Here is a 16,490-nt window from a genome sequence, read left to right on the forward strand (position 1 = left end):
CCTTATAAGGCTCGGTGTCAATTGTTTTTATATGTAACGCTCCTGTGAAGCGCCTTGGGAGGTTTTATTACATTCACGGCTTTGCTGTGAATTGGATTCTAGAGAAACTCAGTCACCACCTTTTGGGAGAGAGTCAGGGCCTTTTGTTTAACAGATTGTGGCATGTTAACTGTTGCACGGCAAGTTCTGACTGAGATTCTCAGGATACGGAAGGTGTCTCATTGCCTGGATGGTTTTCCTGAAGCTTATTCTTCTGCTTGGATGCACCTCACTGTTTTCCGCTAGGGCCTAGTCTTCAAATAAAACAAACCTGGGACAGATCTTGAGATGCTTTCCTCTTTTAACCAGCTGTTGCAGACTGGTATTTTTTATATTTAAGATATTAATCCTTTTACTAGCATTACATAGAATGTACAGCACAGAAACAGGCCATTCGGCCCAACTGGTCTATGCTGGTGTTTATGCTCCACACAAGTCTCCGCCCACCCTACTTCATCTCACCTCTATCAACATATCCTTCCATTCCTTTCTCCCTCATGTACTCATCTAGCTTCCCCTTAAAGGGATCTATGCTGCTCGCCTAAACCATACTATGTGGTAGCAAATTCCACATTCTAATCATAAAATGCTGGAAATACTCAGCAGGTCAGGCGGCATCTGTGGAGAGAGAAACAAAGTTAACGCTTCAGGTTGACGACCTTTCATCAGAACTGGAAAAAGTTAGGAGATGTAACAGGTTTTAAGCAAATACAGAAACAGGGAAAGGCGGGAGGGGAGGAAAGAACAAAAGGGAAGGTCTGCGATAGGGTGGAAGGCAGGAGAGATTAAATGACAGAATGGTGCAAGGCAAAAGGAGATGGTAATGGGATAAGTAAAGAAATGAAAGATGGGTCTAGAGGTGGTGTAAATGGGAATAGCAGAATCATTACCAACACCTGCTGTCCAAAAAATGGGGCCGAGGTTATGATCTGAAATTGTTGAACTCAGTGCTGAGCCCGGAAGGCTGTAAAGTGCCGAATCGAAAGGTGAGGTGCTGTTCCTCGAGCTTACGTTGAGCTTCATTGGAACAGTGTAGGTGGCTGAAGGCTGAGAGGTCAGCAAGGGAGCGGGGCGGAGAATTAAAATGACAGGAAACCGGAAGTTTGGGGTCACGCTTGCGGACTGAACGGAGGTGTTCCGCAAGGCGGTCACCCAATCTGCGTTTGGTCTCCAGTGTAGAGGAAACCGCACCGTGAGCAGCAAATACAGTATACTAAATTGAAAGAAGTACAAGTCAATCGCTATTTCAGCTGGAAGTGACACCCTGGTTTACTCCTCAATCACCCGCAACACCTCCTCCCCTTCCTACAGCACCTTCCTGTGCAAGCGCAGGAGATGCTGCCCTTTTACCTCCTCCCTTCCCACCGTCCAGGGCCCCAAACACTCCTTTGCTATTTCACCTGGAAGTTTTTATTTCAGATTTCCAGCACCTGCTACATTTTGGTTTTGTACTAATAGAAACAAGGCAGGACAGGTGCCTTTGGCAGCATAGAGACCCACCTCAAGAGATGGTTTCCTCGTGTGTCATGAACAGCATAACCAAAGGCTGGGTGTGGTGGTGCTGGTCTGTGTGAACCTTCCCTGGAGACAGTCCTGGGCCCTTTTCCTTGCACCATCATCCCTTTTGTCATTTAATCTCTCCTGCCTGTCACCGACCTTCCCTTCCAGTATCTGCGGTATTTTGCTTTTGTCCACATTCTAATCACTCTCTGAGTAAAGAGGTTTCTCCTGAACTCCTCGTTGCATTTATTAGTGACTATCTTATATTTATGACCTAATCCCAGGTTTAGATTTGAATAAAATGTGCCACAACTCTCCATCTTTCAGTGAATTGGAAGGGTGGAATTGGGAGTGGTGCTTGGGGAGGGGGTGTGGGTTTGTGTCAGTTTGGGAATCTTGTGCACCTCTGTCGCTGTTCTCAGTGCCGCTGTTTTAACATCAGGATGTCTCGACTAAAACAGGACAGTCGAGAGACAAAAGCTGCACTACAGACAGTACTGAGCTCGATTTCTGTTTTAGTTTAAGAACACAAGAAAATCTGGAATGAGTGCGACCAATTCTTCAGCAGGCTAAGTACACTGTGCACTGCCAGGAACTCTTTCCCAATTCATTTTATCTCCCAAGGGAGATGGTCATCCCACGGATTGAACTTCCAAGCAGAAAAAAAAAGTCCGTAACATTTCTTGCTCACCCGTGAAGTAAATCGTCAGTATAGATGACAACCTACATTCTTATCCCTGACCGCATAGTGCACATTTCCACAACTCTAGCAAGACTGGGTTTTTTCTCTATTTCTTCTTGGGATGTGGCAATGCTGGAATTTATTACCCATCCCTAATGGCCCAGTGAAGGTGGTGGGCCGCCGCCTTCTTGAAGCTGTGGCGATGGTGCTCCCACCATGGTTTTAGGTAGGGAATTCATCCCATTGCGCATTTGATCCTTTTCCCTGTGATCTGGTGCCAGTGGGTTTGATTTGCAGCAGGGATGATTAGGTTTGGGAAGATGGGACATTGTGACTTCGATAACAGAAGTTTAGTATGAAAATATTGACACAAGTAAGTTTTAATACTGATGGTTTCAGCTTCCTGCCCATGTCTGCAAATTGTGCGCCAAGTGCAAAGGGGATAGAGACCAGGCTATATGAACCTCCACTACAATTTCCTCATCCAATACCCCAGCGAACTGCATTATTACTGTTCTAATACTAGGCTTCTGTTCTGCTTGAAGTCACTTGGTTAATGGTCAGCATAGTCCTGGAGTACCTCACATCACCTAGTTCAGGTATTGGGTTACCGAGTCTGCCATGGAGGGTTAACTCAATTCCAGTACTCCACCTCCAGACTGATCCTGAAAAGGCCCCACCTCAGAGGTTTGACCTGGTTGCCCCAGTGACACGACCAGGTCAAAGCACAAGTCGCTTCAAAAAAATGTATTAAAAGAAAGAAAGACTTGCATTTATGTAGCACCTTTCATGACCTCAGGGCGTCCCAAATGCTTTACAGCATATTAAATACTTTTTGAAATGTAGTCGCTGTTGTAATGTAGGAAATGTGGGGACACACCTCACTTATCTAACTCCAGGGAGCTTAGGCCCAGGTTGGTAAAAGTCAAAGCTCTCCGACCCCAGGGGCATGCTAGGGATTTTCGAGGGTTTAGCCAACTAAAACCCCACTTGCACAGAGGAGTGGTAAACTTCCCTTGGCTTGCCCACCTTAAGACATTGATTTACAAGGTCGCCCTTATCTTCTTTTTTTTTCTCTCCCTTCAGTAAAGCACCTTAGGATGTTCTCAACGTTATCGAGTCTGTGTAAGTGCAAGTTGCTGTTGTTTTTCATAATCTGGAGCAGAGTGGGAAAAATGCCATCTCCCAATGATGGTTCTAGCACTTGGGTCCTATTAATGAACCAGGCTGGTTGGTCAATGGTCAGCATAGTCCTGGAGTACCTCACACCACCTAGTTCAGGTATCGGGTTACCGAGTCTGCCATGGAGGGTTAACTCAATTTCAGTGCTCCACCTCCAGACTGATCCTGAAAAGGCCCCACTTCAGAGGTTAGACCTGGTTGCCCCAGTGACACTGTTCTAAAACAGGATTGGCTGCAACACTGACCTTCAGGACGTGTATTTCTGCCTATCCGAACGGAATCTTTGAAGCTGTGGGTCCCAGCTTCAGACAGGATGGTGGAATCCTGGAGAAAGGCAAATTCCATTCTGACATGCAAAATACACAAGAATAAAAATTAAAAGTTAAAGCATCGAATATAGCTAAGAAATAATAATGTAAAATGAGACTTCAAAAATGGAGATGAAAAGGTAAAAGAATGGGTTGGAGAACAGATGGGCACTGAGGAGATGTTTTAAAAACTTTGTCCTTAATTTTATTAGAACCTTTAAGATAGATGTAATGAAGCTACTCAACAGCTCTGCGTTATTACTATTCTAATATTAGGGCGATTTTCAGGCATCTGCTCTGCTTGAAGTCGCTTCAAAAAAATGTATTAAAGAAAGAAAGACTTACATTTCTGTAGCACCTTTCATGACCTCAGGATGTCCCAAAGTGCTTTACAGCCAATGAAGTACTTCTTGAAATGTAGTCACTGTTGTAATGTAGGGAATGTGGCAACCAATTTACACACAGCAAGGTCCCACAAACAGCAATGAAATAAAAGACTAAATCATCTGTTTTAGGTGTTTGTTGAGGGATAAATATTGGTGAGCACACTGGGAGAACTACCCTACTCTTCTTCGAGTTGTGTCATGGGATCTTTTACATCCACCTAAGAGGGTAGATGGGGCCTTGGTTTAATGTCTCATCTGAAAGGTAGCACCTCTGACAGTGCAGCACTCCCTCAGTGTACTGGAGTGTCAGCCCAGATTATGGGCTCAAGTCTCTGGAGTGGAACTTGAACCCATGACCTTCTGACTCAGAATGCTACCCACTGAGCCATGACTAAAACACTATGTATGAAAAACAATGGGCTATTCGTGCTGATGAGGTTTGTCACACCCATCACTCGCATTACTATAAGGAGAGGTTGAGAAGAATGGGTTTATATTCTTTGGAGTTTAGAAGAATGAGAGGTGATCTCAATGAAGTGTATAACATTCTTAGAGGGCTTGACAGGACAGATGCTAAGAGGCTGTTTCCCCTGCCTGGAGAGTCTAGAAATAGGGGTCACAGTCTCAGGATAAGGGGTCGGCCATTTAGGACTGAGATGAGGAGAAATGTCATCACTCAGAGGGTGGTGAATCTTTGAAATTCTCTACCACAGAGGGCTGTGGATGCTCAGTCGTTGAGTATTGAGATTGATAAGATTCTTGGACACTAAGGAAATAGAGGGATAGGGGGATCAGGCAGGAAAGTGGAGTTGATGTAGAAGTTCAGCCATGATCTTATTGAATGGCGGAGCAGGCTCGAGGGGCAGTTTGGCCTACTCCTGCTCCTATTATGTTCTTATTACTACATGAAAACTTTTTTTTGTTATTGGAGCACGCAAATCATGTACTTATTGGTATGACATTACTCACAGGAGGGCAGGAAGCTCTCCCGGTGTCCTGGCCAACATTTATCCTTCAACCAACACCATCCCAAAATGGTGGAACTAGTCGTTTATCTCCTTTGCTGCTGTGGGATCTTGTTGTGCGGAATTTGGCTGCTGTGATTTCCTATATAACAGCGATGACTACACTTCAAAAGTAATTCATTGGCTGTGAAACAACCACTTGATTTATGCAGCGGCTTTAACATAGGGAAAAATCCCACGGCGTTTATCAGCGAGAGGCGCTATATACATGCAAATGTTTTCTTTCTAATAAACATGGGTGCCGTGTGATTTATTATGGGTTATTTTCCCATGTCAGCTTTTGCATTCTTAGTTTGCAAATAGTTGATGGCGGAGTCACTATATTGGTCATTCTTTCCCCTGTACTGACAGTGTCAGCCATGGCTCAGTTGGTAGCATCTTGCCTCTGAGTCAGAAGGTTGTGAGCACGAAAGACCTTAATTGGCTGTAAAGCATTTTGGGAGGTCCTGAGGTCGTGAAATGCGCTCTATAAATGTGAGTTCTTTATTTCTTGCGGTGCCCCTCCCTTTAATAGACAGTGCCCCTTTAATGCAGTAGCATTTTTGCAACCAGCGATTTTTTTAATTTCAGCAATTCTGTAAACATCTGCGCATTCCGTAGCCAAGCCTCTGCCCCTTATAACTCTCTGACTTGGAACGTACAGGGAATCCTTTCAAGAGCCGAGCCATAAGAGAAGGTAAAGCACAAGCCTTAAAGGTGGTTAAGGGCAGCAGTCAATACTGAAAGGACAGCTTGTGATTGCAGCTGCAGGACAGAGAGTTGGCACGCTCAAGTCAGACTCGTTTTGCATCTCCAAGCTGTGCTTCTGTGGTAAGTGGGCCCATAGAACTGTTTGCAAGCGCCTCCTGTTTCACTGCACACTGCATCCCCCTATACACGCAAATAAAGATTTGATTATGACTTTTTGATTTGGCCGAACTGATGCGTACGGGATATTTCTGCCTGTGCTAAAGTTGGCACTTACGAGCTCCATAATGTCCTGCTCATCTCTGTATAAATAGACCATCAATGAAACGACTGAGTTCAGGCCTTACCACTGAGCCAATAGGGAATTTGGTCCAAGTTGTAGCCTTGTCTAGTTCATGCCAGGAAACAGTTCCAACATTTCGAGTGATCCAGCCTGAGCAAGGCCCTGCGAACAATGCTGTAATTGTGCACTTCAGCATCGCCAGGCCACAAAAAATAACTTTTTCCTGCGCTACATTCCACATTTGCAGTGATCTTGTTCTAAGTATCCAGATTGGCCTGAGCTACCGAGCAACAGATCAACTCTCCATTCCCTGGCTACTCAAGTATACATTAACCATACCCCACACCTATCCAGGGTACAGACCTACACTATACCTCATACCAATCCAGGGTACAGACCTGTCCTATACCCCATTCTTATCCAGGGTACAGACCTACACTATATCCCACACCTATCCAAGGTATGGATTGACACTCTAACCCATACGTATCCCATGTATAGATCTTCACTCTACGCCATACCTATCCAAGGTATCGATCTACACTCTACCTCATACTTATCCAGGGTATAGATCTAAACTCCAGCTCATACCTCAGTGTGTGTGAGTTATTACATAGCATGCACAAACTATACCTCAGCATATGTGGGTTATACTTTTGTTTAATTCATTCACGGGATGTTGGTGTCGCTGGCAAGGCCAGCATTTATTGCCCATTTCTAATTACCCTTGAGAAAGTGGCGGTGAGCTGCCTTCTTGAACCGCTGCAGTCCGTGTGGTGAAGGTACTCCCACAGTGCTGTTAGGGAGGGAGTTCCAGGATTTTGACCCAGCGACGATGAAGAAACAGCGATATATTTCCAAGTCAGGATGGTGTGTGACTTGGAGGGGAACTTGGAGGTGGTGGTGTTCCCATGTGCCTGCTGCCCTTGTCCTTCTAGGTGGAAGAGGTCACGGGTTTGGGAGGTGCTGCCGAAGAAACCTTGGCGAGTTGCTGCAGTGCATCTTGTAGATGGTACACACTGCAGCCACGGTACGCCAGTGGTGGAGGGAGTGAATGTTTAAGGTGGTGAATGGGGTGCCAATCAAGCAGGCTGCTTTGTCCTGGATGGTGTTGAGCTTCTTGAGTGTTGTTGGAGCTGCACTCATCCAGGCAAGTGGAGAGTATTCCATCACACTCCTGACTTGTGCCTTGTAGATGGTGGAAAGGCTTTGGGGAGTCAGGAGCATTGTTCCCTGTAATTTTTTTTCAGGCCGTGTAGCCCCTTTCTTTAAGGAGCTAGCATTGGTTATACCTCAACGTGTGTGGGCTGAATGGGGTTGCGAGGCTGGAGACATTTGCGGGGGGGGGGATGGGTGGAATCTCCAGAAGAGGTGAATTTGGTCACAGTCTGGGAAATAATAGCTTTGGTGTTTGAAGTGGGGGGGCCGCCACGGGGGGTCATGATCCTGAGGGAGTGGTTATCAGAGTCAGTAACTGGCATCCCCCTACCCCATCCCGCCAAAACAATAGTGCCTTCTTTGTCAGCAGGCCTGATAATGATATTGGGGTGAGGATGAGAGAATGGATCACTGCAAACTCAGGGATCTAGATTAGAGTCAGTAAGTGGAGTGGAGTAACTGAGATAGCCAATATCATGGTGACAGTACTTGATGGAAAGATTCAGAAAATGCAAGAGGGCAGAGGGACGGGTCCTGGAGGATAGTGAAGACTGGAAAGAGAAGAAAGGGTCAGATACATGAGGGGAGCCCTCCCGACCAAAACAGAAAGCCTGGAGGCAAAGGCAGCATAAGGCGAGCTCGTCATCATCTTGAGCTCGGGATTCGTTAGGGTGAAGGGCATACGGAGATGAAACCGAGGTCAGATTGTTCAGGGTCCGATGGTGATGGTCAGAGGAAATGGTGAAAATAGGGCAAGGAGTGACATTAGAAGGAGAGACCGGGACACAGGAGATGAATGGGAAGAGGGATTGGGATGTAGGCTGGCATCCAAGAGTTACTTGAGCATCCGGTTCCTTGAAAGGAAGAAAAAATGTTTTTTGTTAAAGTGCTGGGTGACGCCTTATTATGTTATCAACGGCAGTAGCCACAGAGCCTTCCATTGAACGGTTATGCGGTAGACACTTACCCTAACATGTAAGTGCAGGATCATTTCGTTTAATTAAGGGTTATACCTTCCGCAATAAAAGTGGAAATTTCACCTGTGGCTTTTATCAGACTTGCAGGTTTATTAACTAAAGCTTTCAAGCCCATTCATGCCTTTTCCTCACTTGGTCTTCCCTTCTTCTCCCAATCTACAGGGTTTCAAAACCCGAGCTTGGCGTCCCCCTAATCACTTCTACTTGATTTACCTCATCTTCTATCCTACTCTTTTCAACCTTGATAGGGTCCTGCACTATTGGCCGAGTTTCCTCAATTATAAAAAAAAAACAGCGCTCATAACTTCAGGCTTCCTAACTCTATCTATTACCACAATTCCAATAACTGTAACAGAATACATATAGAACAAGGAAAACAAAATCCTCCACTTGCTTACGAAAAGAAAATGGGGGGAGCTTGGAATGTTGCCCTTTCTTTGGTTCTGTTTGCCTTCTGGCTGTAAGTATACCATAATAACAACCATCTAGATTGCTTCAACCAACATAGACTCTTTGAAAGATTATATATAAATAGTGTTCATCTCAGAGCTGAAGTAATGAACCCTTTGCAGGCTCAGTATTCCTGAGAGTTAGGATGCCTACAGCGTACAAATGCCTGATTTTTATTTTTAAAATAATTAAAATACACAACAGATGGCGTCTTTGAATAAAGCAAAGGCACGAGAGGAGTGTTTTTCTGAGGTAAATCGATGCCAACACGCACCTTAGAATTACACCTTCACACCGTCAGTGAATTCGGTCAATGATTTGGAGTGTGCCCTCAGTACTCCAGCTCTCCAGCTCAAGATGTTGGAGCCTGTGCTTCCTGCAGCCCTGCCTCTGTAAAACGACCCCACTCCACACCGTCCCTATAAAGCAGCCCCACTCCACACCGTCCCTATAAAGCAGCCCCACTCCACACCGTCCCTATAAAGCAGCCCCACTCCACACCGTCCCTATAAAGCAGCCCCACTCCACACCGTCCCTATAAAGCAGCCCCACTCCACACCGTCCCTATAAAGCAGCCCCACTCCATACCGTCCCTATAAAGCAGCCCCACTCCACACTGGCCCTATAAAACAACCCCACTCCACACCGTCCCTATAAAGCAGCCCCACTCCACACCGTCCCTATAAAGCAGCCCCACTCTACACTGGCCCTATAAAACAACCCCACTCTGTGTTCTGTGTTCTGTTACACCGTCCCTATAAAACAACCCCACTCCACACCGTCCCTATAAAACAACCCCACTCCACACTGGTCGTATAAAGCAGCCCCACTCTACACCGTCCCTATAAAACAAACTCATTCTACACCATCCCGATAAAGCAGCCCCACTCCACACTGGCCCTATAAAACAACCCCACTCTACACCGTCCCTATAAAGCAGCCCCACTCTACACTGGCTCTGTAAAACAACCCCACTCTACACTGGCCCTATAAAACAACCCACTCTACACTGTCCCTATAAAACAACCCCACTCTACACCATCCCTATAAAGCAGCCCCACTCTATACCGTCACTTTAAAACAACCCCACTCCACACCGTCCCTATAAAACAGCCCCACTCTACACTTCCTGTAAATAGCCCCATTCTGTGAGTGAGCCTTTGGCCCAGTGGTAACATTCTCCCCTCTGAGATGCAGAAGGTGCAGGGTTCTAAGCCCCACTCCAGTGAGTGGAGACTGGAGCTCTGGCCCAGAATTCTGGATTGACATCCAGCAGGATTCTTGAGTCTAGTAGGTATGGTTGGCCCCCCACCCCCTCATTGTCTGGGTTGTGGGAGCCCACAAATCCCTCTGTGTATAGGACTAACTGGTTGGTATGAAGAAGGTTACGGCCATGGAAGGAGCATTCATGTAATCATCAAGCAAAGCCTTTCACTGCCTTATGTATTCTCCAAGGGGAAACATCAGTGCAATTTTATACTGACCCTATAATGCCGCAGCACCAGTCTGTATATTCCTTAGAAAGTTGCCTCTAGTCTATACAGTTTATGCAAAGCACAAAACCTAGTCCGTCCTGTTACTATTAAAGTACAAGGCTCATTATATTTATTTATTGATATAAATCAACCCGCTGTCTCTACCACCCCATTAATTAGCGCCCCCAATCTAGACTGTATTTCCAAACCAGCCCCAGTCTATATTGTTCATATATATCAGTCTCAGTCTGTACTAGTTACTAGAAACCAGCCTCAAAGAGCAGGTTTTTTGAGAATAAAGAGGTGTCTGAGAGAATGTTCCTTTTTTACTGCTCCTTATTTATACTTGTTACTTAGACAGCAGGCACTGGTGATGATTCTGCTGTTGCTGTTTACACCTCCTCTCGACCCATCTTTTGCTTCTTTACTTGTCCCATCACCATCTCCTTTTGCCATTTAATCTCTCCTGCCTTCCACCCTATCACAGACCTTCCCTTTTGTTCTTTCCTCCCCCCACCCCCCCCCCCTTCCCTGCCTCTGTTACATCTCTAACTTTTTCCAGTTCTGACGAAGGGTCATCGGCCTGAAACGTTAACTCTGTTTCTCTCTCTCCATGATGCTGCCTTACCTGCTGAGTGTTTCCAGCATTTTCTGTTTTTTATTTTAGTTTTCAAGCATCTGCAGTATTTTGCTTTTGTAGACTTGCTACTAACTTGGCTGCCTCTCCACGGCGTTCAAGAACTTTGCCCAGACGGAGTTTTCTGAGTTCTTAAACATGGCACCTTGAAAGTGAAAATTATTCCCTGCTTCTTTCTCTATTGAAAGTGCAAAATGAAACCGAGTAGATGGAACAAAGGGATTAGAGTCTGGACAGATTCACATCTGCTGGTTTAATATTAGACAGCAGGGTGCATGAACAGAAACCTTGGTGCTTTTTTCTTTCTGACTGTGCTTGCTCTTATGAGATCAAAAGATCGAGAGCTGAAAGACAAAAGTGGATTTATTTTAGTCACGGTTAAAAGATTATGGAAGTAACTGCTTCCAGTGACCTGGGTTAGGCACTAAGGTAGTCTCAGATAAATAATTAGACTCCTTGTGATGTTTTTGAAAGCATGTTTCGGAAAGGCAAACATTAAATATCCTCCACAGAAAATGAAACAGTTTTGATGTTAACTCTTGTGACTGGTGCACTGATTACACTTGGGTTCCAATTGCTAGCATTTCACACGAACTCATTAAGCCCCAGTGTACCTAGTGTGATTCAAGGAGCTCACGGTCCTGTTGGAGTACAGGATTGAACATGCAGCTGTGTCTCAGTAGCAAAACGTATAACCTCCCCTACCCCTACTCCCGCCCTCCCGCACACATACACACACACACAAGCAACGGGTTAGTTAAAAGGATAGTTAATGTGCTTGCTGTGTCTCTGGAAAGGTTTATTATTGTCTTGTAAAGGACTTCAAACGACAGATGACCTTTAAGTGATGCCATTATAAAATGAAGATCTGTTTTTGGGGGAATAGAGGAAACCTGTTTTTCAAAGTCTTGATAATTCTAGCCAAGGAACATGATGTGAAATGAACACAGACAGTAGAAATAAAAAGAAAAAGACTGAAAATGCACAGCAGGTCAGTTAGCATCAGTAAAGAGAATCATCGAATCTTACAGCACAGAAGGAGGCCATTCGGTCCGTCATGCCTGTGCTGGCTCGTTGAAAGAGTTGTCAAATTAGTCTTACTCATCCGCTCTTTCCCCAATAGCCCTGCATGGAAAGACTGGCATCGTCCCCATTCCCTTTCAAAACTGCCGTTATCACTGCTGCTCTCCTCAAAAAGCCAGCCTTCACCCTGCAGTTCTAGCCAACCAGCACCCCATCTCCATCAGCATCCTGGGGGTCACCATTGACCAGAAACTTAACTGGACCAGCCACATAAATACTGTGGCCACCAGAGCAGGTCAGAGACTAGGTATTCTGCAGTGAGTGTCTCACCTCCTGACTCCCCAAAGCCTTTCTACCATCTACAAGACACAAGTCAGGAGTGTGATGGAAGCTCAACACCATCCAGGACAAAGCAGCCCGCTTGATTGGCACCCCATCCACCACCTTAAACATTCACTCCCTCCACCACCGGCGTACCGTGGCTGCAGTGTGTACTATCCAAGATGCACTGCAGCAACTCGCCAAGGCTTCTTCGACAACACCTCCCAAACCCATGACCTTTACCACCTAGAAGGTCAAGGGCAGCAGGCCCATGGGAACACCATCATCTGCAAGTTCTCCTCCAAGTTACACACCATCCTGACTTGGAAATATATCGCCGATCCTTCATCGTCGCTGGGTCAAAATCCTGGAACTCCCTCCCAAACAGTACTGTGGGAGCACCTTCACCACACGGACTGCAGCGGTTCAAGAAGGTGGCTCACCGCCACCTTCTCAAGGGCAATTAGGGATGGGCAATAAATGCTGGCCTTGCCAGCGACGCCCACATCCCATGAATGAATAAAAAAAAAATTAGGGTTGCCAATTCTGGTTGGACGTATTCCTGGAGGTTCCATCACATGATCCCCTGCCTCCAACCACCCCCACCTCCACACTCCCCTCATTGGTCGCCCAACATGTCCCTCCTCATGGTGCACCATCTTCCTACACCAGTCGGAAAGTGAAGAGACTCTTCATTACTCGATTGGTTGATTTTTCACAGTCAGTCAAGCAGCAATTTTTCCCATGTCCGATATTTTTATTACGAATAAACAAAAGTGTTCAAAGAAAATGTTTTAAAGATTCTTAATGTTTCTATGAATTTTCTCCAGGGCTGCGCGCAGTAGCGTCCTGGAGATTAATTGTTAATTCCTGGGGAGCCCAGGGTAATTCTGTAGGGTTGGTAACCTTATCTCCACTCTCCCTTACCTCTTTAAGGTCCTCAAACCTGTTATTGTCTCCCAGCTCCATATCCATATCTCCCTATTTGTACCCAGTCTGCCTTCTACCTTGCTCAGAGTCACAAATAAATAACATCCGCTGTGACTGTGGTGCATTATCCTTCCTTGTATTTCTCGATCCCTCCTCAGCATTCCACATGGTTGACCATGCCATCCTCCTCCAATGCTTCTCCTCCATCATCCAGTGCTGCGGGATGTGCCCTTGAGCAGTTCCATTCCTACCTTCTTGAGCACAGTCAATGCAGCTCCGACAATGCCTCCTCTTCCCTCCCTCACACCATCGCCCCTAGAGTCCCCTGCCTCATCTACATGCTACCCCTTGGCAACATCATCCGCAGACACAGGACCAGCTTCCACACGTACGCCATTAACACCCAGCTCTGCCTCTTCATCACTGCTCCTGACCCCGCGAATGCCTCTGTGCTGTCGGACTGCTTGACCGACATCAAATCTTGCTGTTTTTGTGATATATATACTTGGTGGGCTTTGTGCACCTCAGCATGTTCTGGGGTCCTCGGAGATTCGCAGAGCAGGACTTCTCTTGCAATCCTTTCGTAGATTAGAAGTTCTCCTTGTTCCTCTTTTTGTATCAATATATAGGGCACATTTCCTGCGGATACAAGAATACTGCTGTAATAATCATTGACCTTGATATGCTTTTCACTTTTGTAGCTCTTTGTATCGCACAGGCTTGCTGGTGCAATATGTTGAGATCACTGAGTACACTGCCCTCTGCTGTTAAACATTGCCATGCATTACTCCTCAACAGTGCTTGTGTATCTCATTGCAAACCGCCTCTGCTGGTTTCTGACTTGAAGTTCCTGTGTGCTGTGTTTCCTAGTCCCCGCTGTACTTCATTGATTCCTCCTGCTCCCCTACTCCCTCATCCTTTGAATCTGCTTCCTCCTGTCCTTTCCCATCAGAGAGGCTGAAATAATCTCTTACTGGTATAATAATCTCTTATCTCAGCTGTCTAGGCTGTGAACTCTGGAATTCACTCCCTAAGCCTCTCTACCTCTCTCTCTTCTTTTAAGATGCTCCTTAAAACTTACGTCTTTGACCAAGCTTTTGGTCACCTGTCCCAGTATCTCCATATGTGGCTCGGTCTACAACCCGTCTTAAACCCTCCTCCACTGCTTCCTCCACCCTCACCTCCAACAACAAGTGCGAGAAGCTCATGGACCCTCCCTTTCCCTAGCCTACCAAGCCAAACGATCCCTAAGGTTCACCTTTGCCCTAGCCCTGAACTTGCATCTTTCTCTAGTTTCTCTATCTCCCCTCATGCTCTCTCCCAGCTCATCGTGTCCATGAGACCCACCTTCTGCTGCTTCACCCCTATTCCCGTGAACTGCTGACCGCCCAACTGATATTGTTAATGGTTCTCTGTCCCCTCCCTTTCAAATCTCCCATCACCATCCCCCTCCTCCAAAAACCCACCCTTGACCCCTCTGTCCTTGCAAACCACCGCCCCATCTCCAACCTCCCTTTCCTCTCCAAAGCCCTTGAACATGTTGTTACCTCACAAATCCGTGCCCATCTTTCCCACAATTCCATGTTTGAATCCCCCCACTTAGGTTTCCGCCCCTTCCACAGCACTGAAATGGCCCTTATCAAAGTCACAAATGACATCCTATGTGACTGTGACCATGGAAAACTATCCCTCCTCATCCTTCTGTGTCAGCTGTGGCTCAGTTAGTAGCACACTCGCATCTGAGTCAGAAGGTTGTGGGTTCAAGTCCCACTCCAGGGACTTGAGCACATAAAGCTAGGTTGACACTCCAGTGCAGTACTGAGGGAGTGCTGTATTGTCGGAGGTGCTGTCTTTCGGATGAGACGTTAAACCGAGGCCCCGTCTGCTCTCTCAGGTGAGCGTAAAAGATCCCATGGCACTATTTCGAAGAAGAGCAGGGGAGTTCTCCCCGGTGTCCTGGCCAATATTTATCCCTCAACCAACATAACAAAAACAGATGATCTGGTCATTATCACATTGCTGTTTGTGGGACCTTGCTGTGTGCAAATTGGCTGCCGCGTTTCCCACATTACAACAGTGACTCCACTTCAAAAGAACTTAATTGGCTGTAAAGCGCTTTGAGACGTCTGGTGGTCGTGAAAGGCGCTATATAAATGCAAGTCTTTTTGGCCTATCTGCAGCCTTTGACACAGTTAGCCACACCACCCTCCTCCAACGCCTCTCCTCTGTTGTCCAGCTGGGTGGGACTGCGCTCACCTGGTTCCATTCTTATTGATCCATTCGTAGCCAAACAATCACCTGCAATGTCTTCTCTTCCGCTCCCACATCGTTACCTCTGGAATCCCCCAAGGATCTATCCTTGGACCCCCTCCTATTTCTCATCAATATGCTGCCCCTCGGCACCATCTTCCGAAAATACAACGTCAGGTTCCACATGTACGCTGACAACACCCAGCTCTACCTCACCATCACCGCTCTAGGCCGCTACACGTTCACTGATTTGTCACGCTGCTTGTCCTACAGCCAGTAATGGATGAGCAGAAATTTCCTCCAACTAAATATTGGGAAGACCGAAGCCATTGTCTTTGGTCAACACCACAAACTCCGTTCGCTAGCCACCGACTCCATCCCTCTCTCTCGCCACTATCTGAGGCTGAACCTGATGGTTCGCAACCTTGGTGTCCTAGTTGACCTTGAGATGAGCTTCCGACCACATATCCACTCCATCACTAAGGCCGCCTACTTCCATCTCCGTAACATCGCCCATCTCCGCCCCTGCCTTAGCTCACCTGCTGCTGAAACCCTCGTCCATGCCTTTGTTACCTCGAGACTTGACTATTCCAACGCACTCCTGGCCAGCCTCCCATCTTCCATCCTCCATAAACTTGTGCTCATCCAAAACGCTGCTGCCCGTGTCCTACTCGCACCAATTCCTGTTCATCCACCACCCATGTGATCGCTGACCTACATTGGCTCTCAGTCCGGCAACACCTCGATTTTAAAATTCTCATCCTTGATTTCAAATCCCTCCATGGCCTCGCCCCATCCTATCTCTGTAATCTCCTCCAGCCCCACAACCCCCCGAGATCTCTGGGCTCCTCCAATTCTCTCCTCTTGTGAATCCCCAATTTTTATCACTACACCATTGGCAGCTGTGCCTTCAGCTGCCGAGGCCCTAAGCTCTGAAATTCCCTCCCTAAACCTTTCCATCTCTCTACCTCTCTTTCCTTGTTAAAGACACTCCTTAAAACCTGCAATCACCTGTCCTAATATCTCCTTACGTGGCTCGGTGTCAAATTAAGTTTGATAACGCTCCTGTGAAGCACCTTGGGATGTTTTACTACGCTAAAGGCGCTATATAAATGCAAGTTGTTGGTTGACACTGATCCATATACATCTGCTCTCTGGTGTAGCACTACTCTGAGAT

General features: G+C 46.5%; 1 protein-coding gene across 1 annotated transcript in view; it reads left to right on the plus strand.

The window, feature by feature from the left end:
* LOC147098513 (transmembrane protein 150A-like) overlaps positions 1-16,490 on the plus strand; it is a 180,888-nt gene that overhangs the window by 157,419 nt on the left and 6,979 nt on the right. The gene's annotated exons all lie outside the window — the stretch shown is intronic.

The sequence above is a fragment of the Somniosus microcephalus genome, chromosome 29, assembly GCF_052327205.1.
Source record: "Somniosus microcephalus isolate GS21.2 chromosome 29, FLI_Smic_1.0, whole genome shotgun sequence".
Taxonomy (NCBI): Eukaryota; Metazoa; Chordata; class Chondrichthyes; order Squaliformes; family Somniosidae; genus Somniosus; species Somniosus microcephalus.